This window comes from Mus caroli, unplaced genomic scaffold, assembly GCF_978045245.1.
Source record: "Mus caroli unplaced genomic scaffold, Mus_caroli_1 scaffold_10, whole genome shotgun sequence".
NCBI classification, from domain to species: domain Eukaryota; kingdom Metazoa; phylum Chordata; class Mammalia; order Rodentia; family Muridae; genus Mus; species Mus caroli.
In genome coordinates, this window is record NW_028227265.1 from 101,869,956 (window position 1) to 101,878,566 (window position 8,611).

Sequence of the window (8,611 nt, forward strand, 5' to 3'; positions counted from 1 at the left end):
CCCACATTAATAATTAATCAAAAATGTGCCTTGCAGACTTGCCTATAGGCAGTATGATGAAGGCATTTTCTAAGTTGAGGTTCCTACACACACACACACACACACACACACACACACACACACACACACGACAATTCTAGCTTGTGCAAAGTTTACAAACAAAACAACAACAACAAAAACAACCCAGTCAAGGTAGGTGTTACCATGCCCAAATCAATTTGTGTTTTTAACATCATAGTTGAAGCAATTATGTACAAAATGTGGCAGATGAAAACAAAGCTTCTTACACCTTCTTTCATCCACCAAAAGACAGAACTGTCCTTGAGTGCAGCAGACTTACACCATTCCAGAAGAGAGTCAGCACCAGGAAGGAGACAAAGTACCACATATAAAGATTTTCACAGATAGATGTCTCAAACCCCCAAGCTTAGGTCTTACCCTTCTCTTCCTCCAGACGACTTGTTTTTCCAGGGAAGCCTTCTCTTCCCTCTTTATACCTTTACCTGCATTGTCCACCAGCACTGGTTTAGATCAAGGGGGTCTGGGAATGATGATTCATGTTTTCAGAAAGAAGCTGAGGTCAGGAAGAGTGTGAGCATTGGAGTCAGAGTAACAAAGCCCCCAGGAGCTATTGTGTGAAGTTGTGACAAAGAAATGTAAGTCATGATGATGGAGACTCCACAATACTAGAGGTGCCAGTATTGTGAGACAGTATCTGCTGAGGAAAGCAGCGAGTTTGAAGTGGAGTGGGTCCAGGAGAGAATCTGTGTGTACTGCAATTGGCAGAGTGGGAGGCATGGAGCTACAGAAGCCCTTTAGAGTCCAGTAAATTTTACCAGGAGCTCCAGATCCATCCATTATGCTGAAGGACTTGTTTTCTCTGATGGTTTTGGTCTTGCTTTGGTCTGATCATACCTTGCTGCACCTGGATTCTTCCCTTTTAGAACAGGAACGGATGTTTGCTGTGTATTATTGCATGTTAGAAGTATGTGACTTTGAGTAATTGGAGAATACAGTTGAAAGAGTTTGAGCTTTTAAAGTCTCCTGTGAGGCTATGCCAGTGCCTGGCAAATACAGAAGTGGATGCTCACAGGCATCTATTGGATGTAACACAGGGTCCTAAATGAAGGAGTTAGAGAAAGTACCCAAGGAGCTAAAGAGGTCTGCAGCCCTATAGGAGGAACAACAATATGAACTAACCAGTACCCCCTGAGCTCATGTCTCTAGCTGCATATGTATCAGAGGATGGCCTAGTCAGCCATCAATGGGAAGAGAGGCCCTTGGTCTTGTGAAAATTCTATGCCCCAGTATAGGGGAATGCCAGGGCCAGGAAGTGGGAGTGGGTGGGTTGGGGAGCAGGGGGAGAGGGAAGGGTATAGGGGATTTTCAGAGAGGAATCTAGGAAAGGGGATAGTATTTGATATGTAAATGAAGAAAACATCTAAGAAAAAGTAAAAAAATAAAATAAAGTGTAGGAATGTTGAAGACTATGGAGACTGAATTTTTTTCTTTTTTCTTTTGCCTTTTCTTTTTCTTTTTTTAATTTATTTTTTATTAGATATTTTCTTTATATACATTTCAAATGCCTATCCCGAAAGTTCCCTATACCCTCCCTTATAGCTGTCTCATATGAGGCTATGCTAGTGCCTGGCAAATACAGAAGTGGATGCTCACAGTCATCTATAAGATAGAACACTGGGCCCCCAATGGAGAAGCTAGAGAAAATAACCAAGGAGCTGAACGGGTCTGCAACTCGATAGGTGGAACAACAATATGAGACTGAAATTTATACTGAATGCACTTTATATTTTAACATGGTCATGACATTATCCGGACAAGGGATTGAAGATTTTGGCTTAAAAGTAATGTATCATGTGCTAAGTTAAGGGTGAAGTTGTGATGACTCCTTTTAATTGTCAACTGGAAAACTATAGTACTACATGGGAGATGAGCCTTTAGGATTGCCTATCGGGGATTACCTTGATTACATTAATTAAAATGGGAAGACCTGCCTACAGTTTAGTCCTCCTGGCTGGAATCCTGGACCAATTAAATGGAAAATGGCTCCTAGGCAGTAGCATGTATTCAATAATTTCTGTGTTTTGCCTGTGTGTGAGAGTTGTGGGCAGCTGATTCAAGGTCCTTCCCCCTTGATTTCTATACCATGATGGGCTGTACCATGGAACTATGAGCTAGGAAATACAGCATTATCCTTAAGTTGCTTCTGTCAGAATATTTCATCACAGCATCAGGTAAAGAAACCAAGACAGATGGTTTCTTGGTCCATTAGTTATTTTAAGTTCTCTCTGTCCTGTCCTGTTGCTCTTACAAGGATTTCTCAGTGTTGGGCAATTAGACAAATATTGCCTGCTGAGGAAGCCATTGAGGTTGAACCTGTGTCTCTTAATTGGCCTTGGATTTCACCACCTCTTTCCACAGAGAGAGAACCTTCCTAGCTGTCCCTCCTTAGGCTTTAAAATATCCTGTGAGAAGAAGGAGGCAGCAGGAGTTTTGAAAAAACCCAGGAGAGGAAAATGACTTCCTCGTCATAAAAACGAAGAGAAGCTGAGTTGTGCTTCTGACTCCAGTAGGGTCACGACATTCCACGCTACCCCAAACATTACTAACCATTCTTCCCTTCAGCGAGTTAGTACAGCTTGGCTAGTCAATCACTTGGTAAAAGACACTGATCCTTGGAAATGTTGATTCAATGAAAGACACCTTAAAGAGATAGGAAGAGTAATTTGTGTTATAAAGCCTTATGCGGTTTTTCTTTTTTTTTTTTTTTACTTATTTATTTGTGTATTTTATGTATATGAGTATTGTGTTTTCATGCACACCAGAAGGGGGAATTGAACTCCTGACCTCTGGAAGAACAGCCAGTATTCTTAATGGCTGAGCCATCTTTTCAGCCCATAACTATATATATATATATATATATATATATATATATATATATATATATATATAAAACAATGGCAACAACAAAGTAACATTTCCTTTTCTCTATCTCTTATAGATCAGGGTCATAAGCCATAAGCATGCTTGTTCTGATAGCCTTTCTTGAAGAAGATCTCTCCTCCAACCCTGTGCAGCTGCTTACTGCTCTCATTTACTGGACCTGCCTGCTTTCTCAGCCTCTAACACAAAAATCACTTCTTCCTTTTCTCCATAGCAACCGTCAAGATTTATGGCTTTCCTACCCTGTTGTTTTTCTCCCAAACTCTAATAAAGTGATCCCCCAGCTTCTGTCTGAGTCTGTTTTCAAATTCTTTTGTCAACAAAACTAAGAAGCCACTAAAAGGAACCCAGATTCTTCAATAACTGATGTTGACTGAAGCCTGCAGCTTCCACCCTGTCCCATCCTTTCCTTTGACATTACCTTGCTCACCTTGCATCATCTGGCCCAGTTAGGTCTTTCATGGAATTTCAGGTCATTCAAACACAATAACCCAAATCTTAAAAAAAGAAATGCCTCTATAGAAAGAGCCTGGATATGCACATGAAGGCACTAGAGGTGTGTGTGGTTTCTGGGCTAAATTTATTACATAGTCTTTAATATGTTAGAATCAAAGAAATCCTTAAACATCTCCATCTCCTCAGTAAACAATGGAGGAAAGCTTTGTCTTCTATACTGAACAGATAACACCTTGTCTCATAGGCCAGAAACACAAAGTAGAGGAAAACTTAAAGTAAGGGCGGAGTCTGTGCTTATGGAAATAAACTAATGAGTCTATATTGCATTATTGGATTTATCTCTGCACCATGGAGAAAAGTTCAGAATGAAAGTTAAAGGCTGTTTGTGTCTACCATGATTTTTTTTCAAGAGATTTTTTATTTTTAGTTTTGTTCTATATGATACTGCTAAATTAATTTTATGAATTTCTCTATGAAATTTTATTCTAATTGATATAGAGAGAAAACAAATGCTTAAGTGCAGTGTTCAGAAAAACCTCATAAGTATAGAAACTAATAGATAGGGTTTTGCATTCACTAGATTTATGTAACTCTTTGGTATGTTAGGAAAGTTTAATATTACTTTATTAAAAAGAGCTGTGTTTTCTGAGCTATCAACATTTAGCCTGAAAAATCTGTTTTTTTAACCTTTTTGGCATTTACTAGTGAATTAAAAACATTAGGTTTACTAGATTTTTGAGATCATAAAAATTCTAAATGTAATTTCAATAAAATCTCATCTTCATATGTTTCATTTACCAATATTGAATTTCGTACATTGGCTAAAAACAAAATCCCCCACACTATCTTTTTTGGTAGCTTCTAAGTTTAGAATAAAATGAAGTCAAATAAAATAAAAAATACTAAAAGAAATTTAGGTCTGAATTTAAAAGCATTTAAAACTAATGCTTTTAGATAAGTGTGCTAAGGTTGTAATTTTAAGTTTGTTTACTTTTGGGTTTTTGCTACTAATATAGTGCCAAAAAACCTAATGTGAAGTTTCTTTCAGTAAATATGTTCTTTTTATGTTAGTGAAAATTTGTACAAGAAAGACTCATATATTTCTGGAAGTTGTGATATTGAATACTTATAAAATTTGCTAATTTGCTATAGAATTTAACAGATATTTATAATTATTTACTTCCTAATTTGTGGGGAAGAGAAAAGTTAGTAATGGTAAATTTTACACACATGCACAACACACACATGCACTAACACACACACACACACACACATATACACTTACCACTCCAACATATGTAAATGAACCTACTAGAAATAACAGTGAAGGGAAATGACTGCATGAAGAATATGAAAGAAATTTAGGTTGCATTTTTATGAAGGATAAAGAAGAGTAATTTTGTCCTGAAGCAAAATGACTGATTATTTCAGAATGAAAATGGAGGAAAATGTAAGATGAAGCTCTACATGTATGTATAAAGTTGCAGACAAACTGAAGGAATGGGAATTTTGCTTAGCTTCATTAAATCTATCGAAACGGCATATATTTATTTATATATTTATTTATATGTGCTTCAGTGAACTTTGTATTAACAGTAACTATTTACAAAACAAGATGTAGGATTTGCTGTTTATTAAAAGGACAGATTTTTTAATCTAGTGAACATTTAATTATGAGAGATCTTTACTTTCTGAGAAATTAAGCAAGGAACGTGAGACAGTGCCTTCTCAGAATATCTTCTCATCCTTTCTACACATTATCCTACCCCAGGCTACTTAAAAGTCTGGAGTATTCTCACCATTGAAAATCTTAAGTGTTTTTGTGATTACATTCGCCTCTCATATTTGACTTGAAAGTTTTTCTTTCTTATTTCAATCAAATAAATATTGCCTCACAGCCATGTGTAAATCATCTTTAATCAAATGTTCCAACTTTTTGAAATGTTGGACATCTTATGACATTTTGTCTCTAAATTAGTTTCTACAAAAAATTCTGATCTCTACTGAATTTGAGGTTTCCTCATAGCTCCTAGGAATTCTGAAAGGGTTTCTTCATTCACCTTGGAACAGAAGAGGTTAAAATTTATTTAGGCAAAGTTCAATTATGTGAAAAGCATGCCAAGTGACCAGAAAGGCTAAAAACTCCTCACATCATTTTTGTATGGGCAAATATTAACATATGCATTTAAGAAAAGGTATGGAATTTCTGTAGATATGCTAATGCCCTCACTGTCTGTGGTATATATCCTGGCATAATACAACCAGTAGATATATAATCATCTGCAAACCACAGTGCTTTTTTTCCACCAAAAGGAATCTTAAGGAAAGGCTTTGCAAGGTTCTCTGGGACCCATAAATCTCCTAACATTGTTAAAATCCATTTTAGTTCACATTACTATTTAAAAATAGTAATGTCTAACATTTGACTAATGTTTAGTCAAATGTCTAAGATGTTCATTAGCTAAACAATTTAATATAAAGTAGAACAAGGATTAATTCATTTTCACTTTGTTTTGTGGTGCTTTGATTGCTTAACTTGTAAAAAAGAGACTTTTTTTTTCTCAGTACTCTGGAGGTTGGAAAGTCTAAGAATAAGGTAGTAGTGTTTAGTCTTCTCAGCTTTCTGTTGTGATAAAAAATGTCTAATATGAACAACTTGAAAAGGGAGGAAGAATTTAATTTGGCTAATGGTTTCAACTATCCTTAGTTCTTGGCTCTATTGATTCTGGGCATGTGGGGAGAAAGACCATAATGAAGGTTGGATCCTATGGCATAGGGTACTCACTTCAGATCTCGGAGGAAGAGGTGTTTGTTAAAATGCATAAAAAAATTTGCCCGGGCAGTGGTGGTGCATGCCTTTAATCCCATCACTTGGGAGGCAGAGACAGGCAGATTTCTGAGTCCGAGGCTAGGCTGGTCTACAGAGTGAGTTCCAGGACAGCCAAGGCTATAGAGAGAAACCCTGTATCGAAAAAACAAAAACAACAACAAAAAAAAAAACCCAAAAAACAAAAACAAAAATAAAATAAAATAAAATAAAAAGAATTTATAGTCCCTAATGAAACACTATTCATGACCTTCTTTATCCAGTTATCCTCCATCACATAAAGTATTCTGAAGTCCCTGATAGCACCATTAGCTGAGGTCCAACCCTTAAACACATTTGGGAGTTGGAAAGTTTCATAGACAAACCATAAGAAGGAGAGTTCTAAGCCATCTTCACATGGCAGAAGGTTATAAGGAAGTCAATTTTGTTGGCTACATGAAGGCTCATTCACGAGAACGTTAATCTTATTAGTGGGAGAAGGCACTTCCATGCATCACCTCCCCCCCCCCCTTTAATACTTCAAGGATTTCAATGTTGCTTCTACATGACTCTTTTTTTGTTTGTTTGTTTGTGGGTGCAGGAACTTTATTGATGGTATTCAAGAGAGTAGGGAGGACTCCCTAGGCCCCTCCTGTTATGGGGGTCTGGGGTGGAAATTGTGAGGGAGATGCTCAGTGTTGGGGATCAAGTTGGGATAGGGACTCTTCAGCAACCGAGGGCCTCTCTCTTGCTCTCAGTGTCCTTGCTGGAGTGGGTGGTCCAGGGTTTCTTACTCCCTGGAGGCCATGAAGTCCACCACCCTGTTGCTGTAGCCGTATTCATTGTCATATCAGGAAATGAGCTTGACAAAGTTGTCATTGAGAGCAATGCCAGCCCCGGCATCGAAGGTGGAAGAGTGGGAGTTGCTGTTGAAGTCGCAGGAGACAACCTGGTCCTCAGTGTAGCCCAAGATGCCCTTCAGTGGGCCCTCAGATGCCTGCTTCACCACCTTCTTGATGTCATCATACTTGAAAGGTTTTTCTAGGCGGCATGTCAGATCCACGACGGACACATTGGGGGTAGGAACACGGAAGGCCATGCCAGTGAGCTTCCCGTTCAGCTCTGGGATGACCTTGCCCACAGCCTTGGCAGCAACAGTGGATGCAGAGATGATGTTCTGGGCAGCCCCACAGCCATCACACCACAGCTTTCCAGAGGGGCCATCCACAGGCTTCTGAGTGGCAGTGATGGCATGGACTGTGGTCATGAGCCCTTCCACGATGCCAAGGTTATCATGAATGACCTTGGCCAGGGGGGGCTAAGCAGTTGGTGGTGCAGGATGCATTGCTGACAATCTTGAGTGAGTTGTCATATTTCTCATGGTTCACACCCATCACAAACATGGGGGCATCGGCAGAAGGGGCGGAGATGATGACCCTTTTGGTTCCACCCTTCAAGTGGGCCCCGGCCTTCTCCTTGGTAGTGAAGACACCAGTAGACTCCACGACATACTCACTACCTGCCTCACCCCATTTGATATTAGCGGGGTCTCGCTCCTGGAAGATGGTGATGGGCTTCCTATTGATGACAAGCTTCCTGTTCTAGGCCTTGACTGTGCCGTTGAATTTGCCGTGGGTGGAGTCATATTGGAACTTGTAGACTATGTAGTTGAGGTCAATGAAGGGGTCATTGATGTCAACAACCTCCACTTTGCCACGTGGAGAGCAGATGGCAGCCCTGGTGACCAGGCGCCCAATACGGCCAAATCCGTTCACACCGACCTTCACCATTTTGTCTATGGGACAAGCCTGATACTGCACAAGAAGATGCGGCTGTCTCTGGAACAGGGAGGAGCAGAGAGCTCTACATGACTCTTTACATGGGTCTGAATGTATCCAGTGGGACCATCATACAGGATGAGATCAATAATACTTCTGCCTCCACATTGTTTCTGTCTCCATTGCTGAGTCTTTTCCACAGACACCTGGGAATATGGGGACAAGTTTCATGAATGAAGATTTTATAAAATTTTTAAATTTATTTTTATTAGACATTTTCTTAATTTACATTTCAAATGTTATCCCCTTTCCTGGTTTCCCCTCTGAAAACCCCCTATCCCATCTCTCCTTCCCCTGCTCACCAACCACCTCAGATGTGTTCTTTATTTGGGACTTATTTAAAATATTGGTGGTCCTATTTTCTTGACACTTTTCTTTTTTCCCCTTAAGCTATCTTTGACTCATAGTAGTTTTGTAGACAATACTTTTATAAACAGAAGCTGTTATATTTTTCCTTTTTTGACATCTCCAAAACTTTAAAGCATATCCAATATTATTATTTTCATGGTGATGAACTTAGTAATCTAAATTAAATTACAACAAGACATAT

At 39.0% G+C, this 8,611-nt stretch overlaps 1 pseudogene; it reads right to left on the reverse strand.

Annotated features, from left to right (window-relative positions):
• Positions 1-7,013: 7,013 nt before the first annotated feature.
• Positions 7,014-8,013, reverse strand: LOC110299866 (glyceraldehyde-3-phosphate dehydrogenase pseudogene; annotated as a pseudogene).
• Between the last annotated feature and the right edge of the window lie 598 nt (positions 8,014-8,611).